Raw genomic sequence first — 19,595 nt, forward strand, 5'->3', positions numbered from 1 at the left:
ACCAAATTCGTATTCTTCACAATTATGAAAAATTAATAAAATGTTTAATATTTTTAGAATTATGAATACATGTGCTATTATTTGTGTTGCATACCTAAATGTGCATCTGCATCTGTAAATGTGCATCAGATTTAAAAAATCAGGACTTCTTTGTGGTGGCAGGTTGCTACCATTAATTACGGACAAAATAACAAACAGCATTCAGCAGCGTTGGAGTAGAATAACCCTTTCCTTTTGCTCAAGTCAAAAATATAGCAATTGTGATAAGCCAATGAAGAATGGGGGTGTGTATTCTTTAAGACTATCTGATTATTCAACAAGCCAATAAAATGATTTGACCAATATGCACCATCATAATGACACAGGATTTAACATATTTTGATTATAAAACAGTCAGCAGACAGATAGAGGAAAAAGATTAATATGGAAGGACTGAAGAGGGACAGCAACTGGAGAGTTGGGATTCCACAAGGGCTGCATAAAATATGGTTCCTATTAATATGAGATAGCCCAGTCACATGGGACTGAAAATTGAAAGCATCATTTAAAGTGAGTATATAAATCCCCATTGTAAATCCAAATTGCTATTCAGTCTTTTAGTCTGGGTGGTCTCAGAGGACTAGGGGATGCTAGCTCCCAATAGAACACAGGCAATTGCGTGAAAATTAGATTTCATTTCAATACACCTATTGCATTTCTGTGATGACTAAGTAGTGTCAAACAGATATCAGTTCAGTGCAAGTGCGGTTTTGTTCTTTTAAATTACATCCAATTAAAATGAACCCGTGCGGTTTCACAGACATAGTTGGCAATTCAGATCATTAAACAATCATGAAGCTTCATAACCTGACAGAGAATTATTGATAATTTGCAGCTTTTGGAGGCTGTAGATATTTGAAAATATTTGGAAGTGGGCAGGCTTTGATTACCTGTCTTTGATTGATTACCCCGGCCAGCAGCACGTGCAGGAGCACTGCCATCAACACCGCTCTGCGAGAGATGAGCGATAGTATTTAAAAATACCTCCCTCCCACCCACTGGTAGACACACTACCAACTTGTGAATAGTGGATAACAGGACAGGCACCAATGAAAAACTTAACACTATTGGTTTAAGATCTGGCAACAATTAAAAGCCATTAGTGCACAAGAATGCTCAAAGAAATAAGTTATCACAGGCCTTCCTGTTTAATGACAGTGGTAGGTATCAACTAGCACTAACTCCGCTGTTGGCAACGTCAGAGAAAGTAAATTTAATATGCCTCATGGGATAAAATTAAATAACCAAAACCACAGGTGCAGGTTGCCTAACTCGAGGTGAAGTTTAATGAATGCTGAAGCCCAGTAGATGCCTCACTGGTTTTAATCAAAATAACCAAACCACATGGGCAAATTGACAAATTTGAAGCAAAGTTGGAAGGAAGCTGAAGACCAGTAAAATGCTGCAATGGAGTTAGGTAAATATCCAAACCAAAGGGGCGGGTTGCCAAACTTTAGGTAATGTTTGATGTAAGATGAAGTCCAGTATATGCCTCAGAGGAATTAATTAAATTACCAATCCAGAGGGGCGGGTGACCAAACTATGGGTAAAGTTGAGGAAGACTGAAGCCAAGGAAATGACGCAATGATCTTCAGTATAAAAACAAAAACACAGAGGCAGGTTGCCATACTTGAAGTAAGTATTGATGTAAGCAGAAGCCCAGTTACACACCAGAAAGGAAAAAAAGCATAAATATCAATAAGGCTAACAACTTACAAAGTGAAAAATCAAGTAAATAACCAAAGTGCTAGGACCAGTCGCTAAACTTGAATATAAGTTTCACGAAAGAACAAACGGGATGCCGATATATGCGCAAAACAAAGAGAAAAGGTGCACAACAGCGGGAGAAGACAAAATGCCTCCCTAGGGCGCATGAGAAGGGCAATCCCAAAAAACAGAATTCATTTGATGAAATACAAAGCTCAAGAATCCACTTCTGAAGATAAAAAATTAAGAATACCTCACAAGGGACTATATCCCAAGTGGATCATAGAACAAACAGAATGCCGACATATGCCTTAAAAGCAATGGAAGGGCACTTGGCAATGGGATAAAGACAGAATGCTTCCCTGAAAGGTCATGGGAAGGGCAATGCCCAAAAACCAGATTCTGTTGGATGCCAATCTGAGGATGAAAATTCATAATACCCTCAACATCACAAGTGGGCTGCAGAGCGATAAGAAGGTCTAAACATGCCTGAAAGCGTCAAAAGACAAACAACAGTGGACGAAAGGCATAGACCTTTCCAGTTTGCATGCTAAAAACAAAAGCGGATTATGTTGGATGCAAATGGAAGCTCAAGAACCCACCGCTAAATGTTTATGAATAGAAAGCAGCCTAGAGGATTCATTTCTATGTCTATGCAAATAGAACTGAATGTAAATCCCAGGCAGCCCCATTTTCTGGAAAAGGACAGGGGGAGTCATTTGTGAAGTGAAAGGGGAGGGGTATTTACATTTATCTATATATATATTAAACACTTAGGCATGCTTCTGCACTCAGCTGATGCAATCTATTAGTGTAAGGTTGCCCTCTGCTGTCCAAATGGCAAAGTGCACCTCTGTGTGCCCCTCCAATTCAACAACAGCTATAATTTTAACAAACAGAATGAGTCCGTTTTCACGTGGTCACCTTCACCTTCCACTATCGCAAACATTCAGAATAATTTCAAGTTACTTCTTTTCACCCCCACTTCTCTTCACACAGGGCACAGCACTTCAAGTATCAATGAACAGTTAATTACTGGCTCAAGTTTCAGTCTCTAAAGAGCAAAACGCTGTAGGTTGAATGCCTCCTCATGAGCTAAAACTGAAAGTAGGTGCTATAATTATACTCGTATGCAATCGTATGCCATTACAGGGACTCTGCTATGGAACAAGGTTGACAATTACCATTCTTATATCACGCATGCCTCTCATTCCACCTAATACAAATATGCCTTTCAAATTCAAAGAAGACAATTGCCTATAGCTTTAGCTTTCACAATGGCCATTAATAAGTCACAGGGACCTACTCCCCCTTCCTGAAAGCGATCAGTGGTGATCATTAATAAGTCACAGGGACCTACTCCCCCTTCCTGGAAGCGATCAGTGGTATTTCCAATATTTAAGAACGGGGGCAGAAGTAACCCTATGAATTACTGACTGATATTGACCGTTAATATATTCTAGAACAGCGTATGTTACACCAGGAACGGCTAGTTCAATATAATTTGAGAACCATTCACCTATATTACTGTGGGTGAACTGAAGTTGATTGCATTCTAAAGTGGTGACACTGTTTTCCTTACTTGAGACAAATGCAGGAGTTTGGTGTCATTTACTATGAGATTACTTTAAATTGTAGGCACATACCAGCAGACCGCAGCACCATAATCAGATAGAAATGATGGTGCCATGCAACAGTTTATTTTAAACCAAAAGTGTGGGCCAAATTATAATTGCCATATGTATTTTTAACGGGTTATCTTGAAATCCTACTGCTACCCTTTTAACAACATTACATAAGTGCCTTTGTCATTGATCAGTGTAATTATTGTGTGCAGTGAAATTTGCAGAAAGTAAGAATTCTGTCTGTGTTCTTTTTAGCTCACTTTTGTGATTTATATATGCTCAGAGAAGTTGATTGTGTTATGCCATGGATAAAGAGGTGTTTTTTTATATTTACGTGCCAATTTCTATTACTTTTAATTTAAATAAATACCAATATATTTGCCTTACACCGGCCTGGTTCTTGGCTCATTGTTAGCTCAGAGGAGCGGGATCAAAGGGCCATAATATGTGTCTGAGATAGGGCTAAAGAAAAGAATCTGTTAAACAGTTTGTTGTGTCACCACTTGAGTGGGGAGGGAAGGAACTCCCCGTGTTGAGGGTGGCTTCTCAATAAACTGTTTCAAATTGGGGTCTCAGGCCGGGATTTAGCATCCTATTCCTGACCCATGACAAGTGCATTGTGACAGTCTATTCATTTTGATGCAATTGTATTAAGGTGGAGCGAAAGTCATTTTTGTTTTGTTAAAGTGCTGCTAGGACTTGACTCCTGAGTTCCAGGCAGGTGTATAGGTAAATAATTAAGAGTGTGTAAGAATGTATTTGAGTGAGAAAATCCAGCAGGAACCGGTTGATTTTGCCCCTGAATAAAGAAAGTTTTATTAAACTTTTAACTGCCATGGGTTAACCCCGCCCCTGCCAAGGCCTTTTTTGGTGATTTCGGTCTGTCACCATTCAGTGCCTTCTAACGTCTTCTCTTTCATTAACCCCTTAAGTGCCATCTCGTCCTTGGCAACAGGGAGGAAATCCCAAGGACGGGATACCTCACCCTTGGCACTTAAGGGTTTAAAGTGCAAAAAGCCAATTGTGAAAATAACTACTGTACAAATTGGGGAAGCCAAGGAGCATCTCCAAACTAAATTATTTCTCAAAGGAGATTGTGTTATATGACCAAAACTGCTCATGATGAACAGATACAAATGGCTCAGCTAGCTGCTCAGTTATATTTTCATTGCTGTTAGTAGAAGAGTGTTGACAAAATAATGAGGCTAGTAGGATGAATCCGGCTGGAGACCTGTCACCGGCCAAGGATCTTCTTCAACAGCTCAAAGCTGAGTTAAAAACACTGCAGCAAGAGAGTGCATAGCGTGAAACTCAGCTTTTTGCACTGAAAAATTCACAAAAAGAGTATAGAATATCGGAGTGCAGTACAACACAAGCTAAATGACCAGTCTCCACTTAATAGATTCTTTTTGGAGGACATTATCGCATTCCAATCAATCAGAAATAAAACTATTGAAAACTGAAAATAGTCAATTAATCAATTAATTATCAAAGGGGTTCATTCCCAAAATGACTTTCATCAGATACATCAGCAGGTAAGTACTCTGAAAAAACAGAGGACGCAGCTGGCTCAGAAAAAGACCTCTTAAATCAGTATAACAGCATCCCAATACAGAGGATAAATCAGTTGGAAATGGAGGTAGAAAAAGAACAGTCAGGTTCTCAAGAACTGACTAGAATTTGAGAAGAAAGGAATGAGCTTGTAGAGGGAGTGAGGTAAATAGAAGCTGAACTATTAGAGAAAGCAAAATGTAGGGATGAACAAGAGAAAGAGATTAGTGTCCTGACAGGAAAAGCGTCTTGAATATGTACGCAGCATACAAGGATCACAGAGGGAAAATGAATCACTTCAGTAGGAGGTGCAGCAAACAAAGGATCGGTTGGTAGCTCAGAGCAGGGTCCATGAGATTAATCAGGCCTTAGTGTCAGAATTAAAAAGCCAGCTCTCTGACTACCAACAGCAAATGAATAAAGAGAGACACAGGTCTGAGTGCCTCACCAAGGCAATTTTAAATTATAAACAGGACCTGAGGCATCCTGACCAATCAGGGTATGGTACAAGGCCCACTTATCAAGGTGAAGGGCCCTTCCCTACAGGGGCCTTGTGTCAGTCATGTATAACCTCTCGTGCACAAATCGGGACCGACCGCATGCATGCCACCTATCAAGAGCAGGGTAGCATGAGGCAGCTGGACTTACCCAGGTTTAGCTCAGCTGATCAAGAAGGCCAGTCCCTAACTGAAATTGGTGAATATTCATCTCTACCACACAGAAGGGAAAGTGGCCGGACAAGTGTGTTATGGGAAGTGAGGAATAATATGGTAAGTACTTCAGACCATGAAAACTCTTATGAGGAGAGAATCAGGGAGTTAGATTGGCTGAAGATGCGACTACAAAGAGACCACCTTGCCCGCTTCGCTGAAGGAGAAATGCCAGACCGTCAAGCAAGGATGGGCATTCTAAAAACCTTTGTATATTAAGGGTAAGGGGAATTCCCCAGACTCCCTGGTAGGAGGGATGAGGAAACTGGGTTCTAGCCTGCACTTGAAAGGAACTCCAGGGAGAGTGATCCTGAGAGTTCACTTTGGTCCAGGCAAGAGGAATCCAGACCCCATGGTTCTGGGTGATATTCTCTGTCTCATAGAGGTAGGGGCACCTATAAGACAGGGAAGGGAGTATCGGTAGCAGTTCTGATTCAGAAGGTGAATGGTCTCGGTACATAGAAAGAAAAAGACAGTGAAGCAGAGCAAGGGATTTGTGAAAGACCCAATAAGACAAATCCGGGCCATAAAAAGCTTCCTGACCCTATAGCACAAGAATACCAACAGTATTCGGTATGGGAGTACCTGGAACTTTATGAGCAGGTGATGGCCTCATTCCAGATCAGGAATGGTGTGACTTGTATAGCATTTGCTAAAGAGACATTCTCACCTGAGTACTCCAGTTTCTTTGCATAACTGTAGGAGGATCATCATAAATGGTCCACTTATAGGGCAGCCACATTGATAAATGTTTCCACCCATAGGAACCCACAAGAGGCCCGTAAGGCTGCATATAACTTGCAGCGTGTGGAAGATCAGGCATCTAGGGAGTTTGTGCAGGAGTTAAAGCGAGCATTTGCTCAGTCCTCCCGGTGGGTGAACACCAATAGTAGGGAGTTCATAACTACATATTTCCATGCTCTCCCCAAATAGGTAATGACTCAGTTGGTATGTGACTTTCACGAGCATAGGACCCTGGATTGGGTGATTAAACAGGGCACCAGGGTTTATGAGGTCCAAAAGCCTGCTCAGAGTAAAAATACTGTCAAAACCCCCAAACCATCTAACACCCCTGCTGCTGCAAAGGTGGCAGAGGTAAAACTACCCCTCTACTGGATCTAGAGACGCGGGGGCCTAAAAATAACCCTCCTGCTAAGAAGCAAAATAGAAAACCAAACGGACCCCCCCAGCCTGGCCCCATTGAATGGTAGTCAGGCGGCGGGGGCCCAGAACAATGGTCCCTCTGACCATGCCACCTACATAAGCCCTACGTATGAGGGTACTAAACCATCCTGGGGTATGTATACACTACCCCAGCCCAAGGGGGGAAACAAATCAGGTAAGTACTGCCCCAGGAATCTTCCCCCCAAACTTCCCTCAGGAGAGAAGTATCACTCCACCTCCCAATCTGAACCTTTTCCCCAGATATCCCCCAAACCAGAACTTCCAAAACAATCCTCCCCTCTCTCCCTGGTTCCAGGACAATAGATCCCTGAACTGGGGAGAAGGGAATGCAGGATGGAAAATTATGGGGTGTAATTCCCAGTACCTGAGCTATCCCGGGAGAAGGGATAGTTACCCCATTCAGGAGCAGCAGAGGTATGACTTGAGACATACCTACCACCCAGACAAGGTCTCGCAACTGGAGTGACAGGTCCAGCAACTGACCAATGATTTGGGGCACAGGCTTAGGGCTCAGTCCAACTCTCAACCTAACCCTGCTTCCCAGAATTCCCCAACACCCAGGTATGATGCCCCAGGGGGGAAATGATGGGAGGAAACCTCTGACAAACCACAGGTTCCGGAGGATGGGACCCGAGTGGAGGGGAGAAGTCAAGGCTTTGAGGAAGCCTCCTTTCTCATCCAAACAGAACCCCTAAAAACCTCTCAGCCTGAAAGAGTCTCTTCTGCCCCACAACAGTTAGAACCCAAAGAGCAAACGGTAAGTAGAAGAGGTCAAAGAGGAACCCACTTTGTGGAGGAACTCCCGATTATCCCCTTTGAAAGATAAGAATCCCTGGAATATTCATGTAAGCAGACCTTCTCTTTCAAAAACGGGGGAGACCTCCCAAAGAAAAGTGAGTCCCTAAAGACCATGTTTGGGACAGGTTAAGTATGGAGACCAACCCAAAACCAGACACTATTCAACCCCAAACATGTGATCCACATAGAAGTGAAACGGAGGGGGTGTCCTTTCTCCAAACCGGTTCTGAAAACTGTTGACAAGTAACAGGCGACAGCCAAGGAGCGGGAAAAAGGAGGATTCCCCAACAACTTCCCATATCGAGTTGCAAAGTTCTTTTTACAGATTCCCGAACTCCAACAGAGAAAATTAATCAATATTAAGAAAATGACCACCGGACTTACAAACAACACTTTCTTTTCACCTTGGAGGAAAAGGAAGGCCAATTGTATGCACCTGTTAAGGTGCAGTGTCAGTGTGAATTAACAGCTCTGGTGGATACTGGATCCCAAGGCACTCTACTGTCAAAAAGGGCTTTAGACCAACTAAACTCAGGACAAGGGAGGGCCACCCAATTCCACTCACCCCACTTCCGGACAGCTCCAGAATTTCGACGGGAATTATATTTCTGTCGGAGGGACTGCAGATCTGCGCATAAAAATTGGATGGCATCGGCTGAAACATCCGGTGATTGTTGTGAATCCAGAGGGAACAGCTTGTTTACTGGGGAATGATCTCATGAGGGGGTTATAACCTCTGATTGACTGTGTAAGCAGGGTCCTCTGGACTCAGACTGACTGCCCTATCAAATTAAAAATGAGTACCAATTATGAAAGCCTGAATGGTACCTGTCACGTAATTGATCAATGTTCTGAGAATGTAGAGTTCCATTTAAAAAATAATCAAGTCCCAGACATCACAGTCATCTCTGTAGGAGAACAAACTGGTGATGGGAACCCTTCTCCATTCTTCAAAATCAACCTTCCTCCCTGTTGTAAGTGGCAATCCACACTGGAAGGGAACAACCTCAAATGTTACACCAGTCCAAAATCAGAAGAAATCTTGAGTCCCGTGAAACCAGACAAGGAAGAGTCCGCTCAAAGTCTGACGGACATTCAGAAAAAGGGTGAGCAATAGTTTTTCCCCATTCAGTTAAGTGGGGGGAACCAGTGCTCGCCAGAGTATGCCTGAATAATGGAAGGAGCTTATTCAGCAAAGAATTATTCAGGAAACTCCCAAAAGATCAGACCATTCCCAAATTTAAATTGAATGACAAATGGGAAGTAGGTCTGCAAACCCCAAATTCCAAACATCTCCTGCCTAGCAGATGTATGCTAAAACTGTCCATTGGCAACAAAAGCATAGACCATAATTGTTGGGTCGTGGGAGATGTCCCTTCTGCTTTTTATCTGGGAAGTGACATTCTCAACCAATTTGCAATCAACTTGGATCTAATTAATAATAAAGCCTGGTCCCCACTGGGGAGTAACCTCATGGGCTTTGACAACATTGAAAAAGCATTCCGGTCTACTCAATTGCTGCTTTATGCAGTTGAAGTTCAAGTGCGAGAAGAGGTTACCATCTCAGGACAGGTGAGTCAATTTTCTCTTCCCCTCAAAATTAAGCAAGGACAGAACCTCAAACATCAGGACACATATATAAATATAAATTCCCATCTCCAACACCAAGGTTTATATTTAAATCCGACACCTCTAGTAGACCTACAACATGACAACATTCGAATATTGGTGGATAACAGCGACCCTCGAAGTATCTCTTTGGGCTCAGACACCGTTAATGGAATGGCGGTTGATGCCCAACATTATTCTATTGATTTAGGTAATGAAATCAAGGGACAAATCCAAAACGACTGTTTCGATATCGGCAACGGTATTCCCACAGAAAAGATTTTTACTATGCATGGGGGAATTTCCTGGTGTACTCTTCCTGCCCCTACGGTGTGGAAGAGGTGACCTGTGACATTAGGAGGGAGGAGGTAGTGTTCAGAGTCAAGGACCACTACCTCAAATCCCCTGTCCAGGTCAACACCATCAAAGAGATCTATCCACCCAACTGGAGGATTCTGCTGAAATTGCCAAGCCTGATGTCTTTCTAGGTTTCAAGCAATTGGTCAATGAAAGGATCTATCTGGCTGATGCCTGTGAGACCATGGAGCAAAGACAAAAGCTAAAAGAGGTCTTCCTGGAATTCCAAGATATCTTTTCAGTGGACTCATATGACTGTGGATGCACATCCATTCATTCAACCACCATTGCCACGCACCCCGAGATGGCTCCCGTATTTGTAAAACAATACTGGTTAACTCTCACATCCATGGAGTCACCCACAGAGATTATTAAGAATTTAGAAGCCTGTGGGATAATTGGTTTGATACACAGTACCTTCAACAACCTGGTACTGGGGATGCTTACACCAAACAGACAATGGAAAATATGTGCAGACCTGAGGGAGTTGAACAAATGGGTCCACATGTCAAGATGGCCCCTTCTCTACATCGATCAGCGACTGGCCCAGATCCATGGGTCAAAGGTGTACACTGCCATTGACCTGACCATCGGTTACTGGACAGTACCCGGGAATAGGGAAGACCAGTACAAGCTTGCCTTTACCTCCAGGGGGCAACAGTACATGTGGACCCGAACCCCCTTTGTATACATAAACTCTGACAATGAGTTCAACAACTTCCTACATAAGGTTATGCCCGATTTGGGCAGAAAGGGAAACCTGGCCTATGTGGATGATGTTTTGATCAAGTGCTCAACTGTGGAGGAACATATAGCAGAAATCTGCTAAGTTCTAACCCAGTTGCAGAAAGCCGGAGCAGAACTGTCCTTTCAGAAGGCACAGTGGTGTAAGACCCGAGTGAACTTCTTAGGACACAAGACCACACCTGAGGGTCTTAATCCCCAGGTGAAGAAGGTGGAAGACTTATTGAAAGTAAAAGACCCTAGCACTCTGCGAGAATTAAGAAGCCTTCTTGGACTTACTAATTATAGTAATGGGGGTGTCCTGAGGACGCTGTCTGTATTGTTCGTTGTCAAGTTGAATATGTTCTAAGAACACTCTCGGTGGCCTGAATTGTTCGCAAATACACAAAATGGGGGTGTTCTGAAGACATTGTCGAACACTCGCTGTGTCCTGAAATGTTCGCAAATATGAATGGGGGTTGTGGCTGACAAGTTGAATGTGTTCTAAGAACACTCGCGGTGTCCTGAAATGTTCGCAAATAAACAAAATGGGGGTGTCCTGAGGACGCTGTCCGTATTGTTCTCTGTCAAGTTGAATGTGTTCTAAGAACTCTCGCGTTGTTCTGAAATGTTCGTAGGGGGTGTCCTGAAGATGCTGTTCGTATTGTTCTCTGTCAAGTTGAATGTGTTCTTAGAACACTCATGGTGTCCTGAAATGTTCGCAAATAAACGAAATGGGGGTGTTCTGAGGACACTGTCCGTATTGTTCGTTGTCAAGTTGAAAGTGTTCTAAGAACTATCGCGTTGTTCTGAAATGTTTGTAGGGGGTGTCCTGAAAACGCTGTCCGTATTGTTCGCTGGCAAGTTGAAAGTGTTCTAAGAACACTCATAATGTCAGTGGACATTAAAAGTTTCCATAGACCATAGTTGAAATGTTTCACTCTATGGATGTGATATGCTGCGGTGGTTGTTGCCAGGGCATAGAGTCTTGGGTGCATGGCCAATTGGCCATGCACCCAAGACTCTATGCCCTGGCAACAACCACTGCACCATATCACATTCATATTTGCTTATAACTTTGGGTGAAAAACAAATGTATAAGGAACAAAGGTATTAGATATTATGGATGTGATATGCTGCTATGGTTCTCCTTATTATTGTATACTTACTGTTTGGTCTAGTAACTGGAGTACATGTATTTCTTGTTAATTTCTGTGATAAAAGAAAATATCATGTTAGTATTAGTATTTTGTAATGACTTATTACATTGTATAATCAATATACTTTTTTGGACCCTCATATTTAGTAGATTACAAATCAACTGTGCAATTTGCTCAGTTTCTGTATTTGTTGCTAAAATCATTGGGTCTGTGGGAGAAAAAAAATCCATGTTGGATTAAAAAAAACCTTTTTCTGTTATGCTACAGTTTGTTTGTTTGTTTTCAGTGTTCACTTGTTGTTTCTGGCTAATGCTTTATACTTTGGCTCTTTGGCTTGTTATATTTTTTTGGAGCCGTAACATATTATTTATTTGTTTTGATATTATGAAATTTTGGAGCAGTGAGATACCAATTGGCGTATTCTATGTTTTTGATATATTTTAGTGGTATTGATTTATCTATTTGGATATTGTTATATTTTGGGACAGTTAGATACCAATTGGCGTATTCTAACTGTGTATTTTTTGGTCTAATTTAGTGGTATTCATTTATCTGATTAGTTGTTGTAGAATCTTTGAGCAGTTAGATAGCTTTTGGAGTTTTCTAACAGTTTATATTTTTTTAACATAAGTTTACTTAGGGTTTAAATACAGTTTAGTTATCAAATTTTGGTTTTAAGAACATCAAATAAACGTTTGTAAGATTTCCTGGTAATCTCTGCTTTAGAGTAATGGTACTATCATTACATTCAAACCATACACATTTCTTTTTTATATATGCAGTGTAGTGCCCTGAATTGGTTGTGGCTCCTGCGTGGTAGATTATACCTATTGTTGTGAAGGTTTTCTTACCAAGTGATATTTGACCATGTGTGAATCCAGTCAGCTTGCAGTTGTTTTTGGTACCATCTGCATTGTAACGTAGAAGCATTAGTATTATGTATTTACTATGTGTTTGTATTACTAACGTGGAGCGATTATCTGACATGCAGGTAGAGCATAATCTACCATGGTTTGCATTTTGTACAAGTCGCTGAAATGGAATGAATTCACAATTTGGTATTGATATATATATGAAGCGTTCATTGGGGATTTCCTCTTGTGTCACATTGTTGCAGAGAGTGCATGTATGTTTCCACATTTATGAAATCTGAAAGATTTCAATTATAGGTATGTTTTTGTTTTCCAGTACTTGTAGTAAGTACATTAGAAATTCTTGTGGATCTTCCTGTGAATTTATAGTGAATTTCACCATTCCAGCACAGTAGTCCAATTGTTGTCTTATTCCATAAACACTATACGTGCTGTCAGGATTGTTTGCTGCATTTCTGTGAATGGGTCTGTACTGTGTAAGTAAATGTTGTCAACAATTGGTGGTAATTGAAATAGAATATTCATTGCTACATTTGCGTAGCAACTTACACCAACTATATTTGAGAATTTAAATGGTCCAGGTAGTTCTGTATCTAACTGCTTTTTTTTGGAGTGTGTCTTCCTTCTTTAAAGAAGTACCTGGTTTACTTTCCCTAATTGATTCTTTTTTGCTTGTGGTACTTGATGAAGTATTTGCTTCTTTTACTCTCTTTGGAGGATTTGCAGTGACATCCTGTTGCATTTCTGTTTGATGTATTTTTCTTTTATAACGTTTTACTTTTTGTGGAACAGAATATGTGTTTAGGTGGGGGGTGTATAGTGAGCAAAGGATATTGTATTCTAAAATGCAAGGAATATCAGCGTTTATTTTACTTGCATCAAAGTTGATTAGAAATAGACCGTCAAGTGTACGTAAGCGTGATAGTGCTACATAGCTCATGCCTTCTTTAAAGACTGTGTTACCAATATCTATCATTGCTTTTTTCTACGGTAAGACCTTGTGATTTATGAATCGTGACTGCGTATGCAACAGTTAGAGAAAATTGTTCTCTGCGTACATACATATCTTTGAAGAGAAGGAATCTAGCTGTTGAGCATCCTATCCTTTTTGCTTCTGAAAGTTTGTCAAAGAGTATATTGACAAACTGAATTTTGTTGTCTCATGGGTATGTTTGAAAGCCAACAACTGTACCCAGTGCTCCATTAACTAGTCCTTGGTCCACGTCAAGGTTACGTTTAAGCATTACTCTGCAATTTAAGGATAATTTTAATATCTTTCTAAGCCTGCTGTGTTTGAGATTGATTTTTCTAAACTATTTAGTCTTGTTGTGGCTTGGTCACACATGGGTAGTGTCATACCATGTACATCTAGTTTGTCTGTGGCGCTAATTTCCATGATTGGTTGCATTTCTTTACTTAGCATGATTTCATTGAATTTGAAACAGCTTGCAAGAGCTGGCATTAAGGCCATACAATTGACATTTTTCATGGGCTAATTGTTCCATAACATCTGTAGCACATGCATTATCGCCATAAAGTGCATTCATGTGCCGGGTTTTCAATATTGCTTCTGCTTCTTTAGGAAGTATACCAACTATGATACTTTTTAAAATGTTGGCATACGTGAGATCTGTAGATTGCCGCATGTTTTCTGTTAATTCTCTGAATTAGGTTGACATTTCGAATGCTGCCAACAGTTTTACGGCAGAGTTTGTATCCTAATGTTTTAAAAATAGGCTCACCTTTTACTGGTGTTAATTGAAGCAGATCTCCAAAAACAATAATGTTTTTTCCTGCAAAGAGCTCTTCATATTCTGTTTTGAGTACTTCTTGTAACCTGAGGTGAATCAAAGCTAACATCAGGTTGGAGACCATGCTCACTTCATCTATTAGTAGCATTTTCATTTGTTTCAATACTCTGCGTAATTCCATTGCAGCTTCTGCGGAAAGTTTGTAATAATCTAATTTGTTCTGATGTTCGACTGGTAATAGTAGTAATCGGTGTAATGAAACACCACCTATGTTGTAGGCAGCTAAACCTGTGGGGGCAGTGACAACAGCTGATAGTTTGTTGTTTGTCAATTGTTTAAGGAACTTACTAATGATTTTGATTAGGAATGTTTTGCCAGAACCAGCTTCACCACTGACGTACAGTAGTATAGGTTTATAATTTTGGCAGGAACATTCTTTATTTTCATTATTTTACACCATGTGCAATTTGTTTTGTTACTTCTTGAAAAATGCTACTTTGCTCATTGTTTAGTTTTGATTGTAGTATAGTTAAGTATTCCTTATCTTCATACTGACACATGGTCTTTTCTACTTCTATCATATCTAATTCTGCCTCATTTATTATTAGTGGTTCTCCCAGTGGTTCTTGGATTCCTGTGACAGAATGTTGACTACTGTCAGGAGTGTCCTTATCTAGTTGGGCTTGGAGTTCTTCTTCGTGTTGCTGTTCATTGTGCAACATTGTTTTGTACTGTGTAAAGTTTACATCAGTTATAGTGCTTTCATTTGCTTTCAAAGCATCCTCATATGAGTCATAGTTATCTAGTAATTGTTCTTCTGTTCTCCATGGTTTGAAGAGTTGTAGCAGGGACATGTAATATACTTCTTTATGTTGAGGAGTCTTTAATGACAATTTGATATGATTAATTACATTTGGTTTAGTGAGTTTAACTAAGCTGCCTTCACAGTTTGTCACTCTATATTTACCTTTTTTTTTCATCAGGTTTCATATTATTTTTGTATGTGTAGTTTTGGGCTATGTGGTATAGACACATGTTTTCCAAAGTATTACTTCTGTTTGGGTAGTATGTGTCGAATAAATTGTTTTTTAAAATGTCTTGGCTGTTGGGATCATGTTTGGCTATTGTTTCTATATCTTCATATGATTTTAGAACTCTTTTTCTAGATTTAGCTGGACCAAGACTTAGCCATACTATATTTTCAGATTTACCATACAATGCAGTACCAGTTAAACGATCAGCTGCTTCATATGATCCACATTCTCTATGGGTGAGCATTTTTATGCCCAAGCTGTATAATTTCTGAGATACTGTTTTATCTGATGACAGGTCATTCCAGAGGTCTTGGAGCTCTGTCTTTTCTGCTTTAGTTAAGTATGATGTGACATATCGTGCAACTGCAGTAGAATTGTCTGAAATGTACTGCACATCTATGTTTGCATTCCATAAGTGGGCAATGATTGCATTATAATCATTGATATATTTTTCTTCTTCTTTTCTTTTTATGTAATATGTATTTTTAGGTGACTTACCTTTAACACTATGTCTAACTGAAGACATGAGGTTGTTCACTTGACCTGTATTTGTAACTGGTCTAGGGAAACCAAATCGGCATTTGGTGTAGTATTTCCCTTTGTTTTTGTATTTGCAACGACAATATTTTCCACATTTGTGTCTTTTAAATTGTAAAATTTGTGCATGAAGATCACTATTTGTGGCTTCTGATGGAATTTCACAAGTGACATATTTTTCAATAAACTGTAAAACAGTGGCATCACTGTCTTGACCAAATTTAGGAGCATCTGTAATCCATAAAAGCATGTGGATATGTGGTGCTCCTCTGGCTTGGTATCCTTTTCTCCAAAAGAAGCGTTGCACTTCTCCAAGGGGAGGAACAGTTTTATTACAAATAAAATGTAGCATAGCAATGAAGCAATGGTGAAAATTTCTTGAAACATTAACAGGATCCAAAGAACAAAGTTCTCCAGGTGTTAGTATGCCTATGTTTGTTTTGTTTTTATTTGATATGCGTAGGAAATCATGTAAATATTCCCATGCATATTCTGCACAACTTAATGTAACAAACCAAGTGGGTGGGTCAAGGTTTCTGATCATACAACGTACATCTCCATGACGTCAAAACCAGTATTCTTTAGTACCATGCATATTTGCTAATAGATTTGTAATATTTGATTGTAAAACCTCATCCTTTTTTTGCACTTTTTCTAATAATTGTGTAGCTGTCTTATTTTGAAAGTGTGATCCTGATTTTAATATGTGTGCAACTCCGTAACATAAAGTTGCTAGTTCACTTTCAAAGAGTAGGTGGAATATGTATTCCACATTTTGTCTAAATCTGGGATCTTCAGAATACATCTGTATTCTGAAGCTGATATTTGAATAGGTCTATCATCATACCTTCCTCCTTTTCCAGTAGGAAAGAGTAGAGAAAAAGCATGTGCTTCTATACTTTTTTTCCATATGCTGATTGGCGATCCTTTTGTTTGACGCATTTGGTAAGTTTCCAGTACATCTTCTATGGTGTCATTACAGTGCAAAGGATGAATTGTATAATGGTCCAAAGTATTTCATATTGTAGCAGGATCTAGTAGCTCAAATTGACCAACTTCTTGTGTTTCTTGAATTATTTCAGTTGTATCTTTCAAGTTTTCTTCAATATTAATTTCTTTGTAATGTTCATTATTCTCTTTAAGATATTGGAAGGCTTGTCTAACTTTACATAAATCTACCAGCTGTTGCCATATTTTTTTGTCTTTTGTAGGTACTCCATTTACTTAGATAATTAAAGATTGCTGCATTGGACGTTGCACTCCTAGAGTATGCACATTTTCTTTTAGATCTAATGGTAAATAAACTACTTTTCCACGAATGCCTTTTACCAATTCAGAGGAAGGTAATTTTGCTGTTTTTGGTTGAAGGTGTATTATTGCTTGAAATGGGTGTACTGTTTGAATTATGATGCTCTCATATACATTAAGTTGGTGTAGGGGTTTTGGTACTGGGTATGATTCCAAATTATTTATGATAGCACGTGAAGGAGTTTGGTTGTTGTCACGTTTTGTAGTGCAGTAACTGCAAAGTATTAAGGGCTCAGTTATTTCGTATTTGTTTTCTGCTACAAGGTAGAGAGCTAATTCAAACCATTTAGAATCTTCATTGTCTTCTATTTTGTATGATAGATCTACAGTTTTTGTGTTACTTTTATAAAAAGGTCTACGGCAACATACACATACATGGTTTGGTACTTCAGCTGATGTACTTTAAAATTTTAGTATTTCTTTGTTGTATGTGTTTAGCAAAAGGTTGCCATGTGTAGAATTGTTGCTTAATTGGTTTAAAGCTATTTCATTCTGTAAATGGCTTTCACTTCCAAAATATTTTTTCTGGATATAGTGAATTTCCTCAAGTAGGTCTTTTGCTGTACCATTGTCATGTCACGCGGGAGACTGGGGTCTGCCGCTCCCATTTCCTCCTGGCGAGTCTACCCGCGCGTTCGCGTCTGGGGACTCGCCGGGAGGGGAGCAACGGATTACAGGGCCGGCGGCCTTCGGCGCATGCGCGGAGGTCCTCTCTCTCGGTTCCGCGCATGCGCCGTGGGGGCTTGCCTTCCAAGCCTCGTTCTGGGTTCGCCGGCGCCCGGAAACGGAACGGTTTGCGTTCCAGGCCTCTCGGGCGCCGGCGGCCCATAAAAGAGGCCGCGAGTCAAAGCGGGCCGCGTCTCAACGCGGTTCGCTTCGCTTTCCTCGTTGTTCCTGCCCAGCCTTACCTGTGGCCTGTCCTGGGCCTACCTGCCTCCAGCCTTACCTGTGGCCTGTCCTGGGCCTACCTGCCTCCAGCCTTACCTGTGGCCTGTCCTGGGCCTACCTGCCTCCAGCCTTACCTGTGGCCTGTCCTGGGCTTACCTGCTTGCCTCCAGCCTTACCTGTGGCCTGTCCTGGGCCTGCCTGCCTCCAGCCTTACCTGTGGCCTGTCCTGGGCCTGCCTGCCTCCAGCCTTACCTGTGACCTGTCCTGGGCCTGCCTGCCTCCAGCCTTACCTGTGGCCTGTCCTGGGCCTGCCTGCCTCCAGTCCTTACCTGTGGCCTGCCCTGGGCCAGCCTGACTCCAGTTTTTATCCGGGTCCTGTCCTGGGCCTGCCTGCCTTCAATCCTCACCTGGGTTCGGCCCTGGGCCAGCCAGCCTCCAGCTACTACCTAGGTTTTGCCCTGGGTCAGTCTTCCCTCAGCCCATTCCGGAGTTCTGTCCTGAGTCATCATTGTGTAGAGGGGACTTATCCCACACTAGCCTGCATTCCCCCTGTTCCATCTTGGGCACGTTCCTACAGTTCTCTAATTGGCCAGACAACTAGTTCCAACTGTCCTCACTCTTTCCTGTCTTGCCTGACTCCGAATCTCATCCTGTGTACCATTGGAACTATCTGCACCAGCCAAGCTCCTTTGCCTACTACGAATACCTTTCTGCTACACTGGTCTATCTATCAACTGTCGCTGCACTGAGGTTCTTGGAAGATTCATGGTCTGGACAACAAGCTCTACCTGGACTATGGTTCCCTCCATCTGAGCCTACATCCTCTTGTCACGCTTACCTGGGAGAGTGCCTTTGTGACATTGGGGGTTGGTCCATCCTTCACCCAGTTCCTCATTTGGGTGGTGGAGAGGCTGATTCCTCGTGCCGCTATCTCATCAGTTCCTGGACTCCAGACTGGCGACCTCTGCGAGACCAACCACCAAGACTACAGGTACGCGGTCCTCTCGGGCCAATCAGCTTGACAACCATGTAGAATGATGTTATTTAACTTTGCTAGTGCTAAAGCAGGACTTTTAGCATAGTACAGTTTATAGACTAGATTTCTTATAGTTGAATGATGTGTTGATATCCTTTTGATATCATGGAAAGTGGTTTTAAAAGTAGGTCCTGTAATGCAGGCCAATGAATGTCCTTGTAGTCCTGTGTACTTGCGCACTGGACAGGTATCCATATTTTGCAGTAATTTAATTTTGATTTTGTCTTTGCTTTTTACATATTTATTGAGGAATTGGCGTAAAGATTTGAAACATTGTTTGGGAATGTTACACATTGACGTGCATGGCCATTTCTACACTAGACGTTCTGATTCAGTTGAATGGAGGGGTAATTCTAAGTTTTCAGGGCATATTTTTGTAAGGAGTACTTCTTGTTCCATTATGGTATTATTCACTTTTTCATAACCTCAACCACTGCTATGTATGGCAATTGTATTTGTTTGCTTTTGTTTGTATGCTTCTTCATTAAAATATGGTTCTGTGCTCGTAGTGTGATTCCATTCACCTCCGCAGATACTTAAGAAGTTCTTTCTGTTGACATTTCGCTTATTGAGAAGTCTTTTTTGTAATTTAGTTATTAGTTTTGTTAGTGGTTTCATTTTGTTTAACAGTAAAATAAATAACTTTCTTTTGAGAAGAATTGCACTGTCCATCAACGCTTCTAAGATTAATTTCCGACGATAGGTT

This window comes from Ambystoma mexicanum, chromosome 5p (genome assembly GCF_040938575.1).
Source record: "Ambystoma mexicanum isolate Mex_15411 chromosome 5p, UKY_AmexF1_1, whole genome shotgun sequence".
Classification (NCBI taxonomy): Eukaryota; Metazoa; Chordata; class Amphibia; order Caudata; family Ambystomatidae; genus Ambystoma; species Ambystoma mexicanum.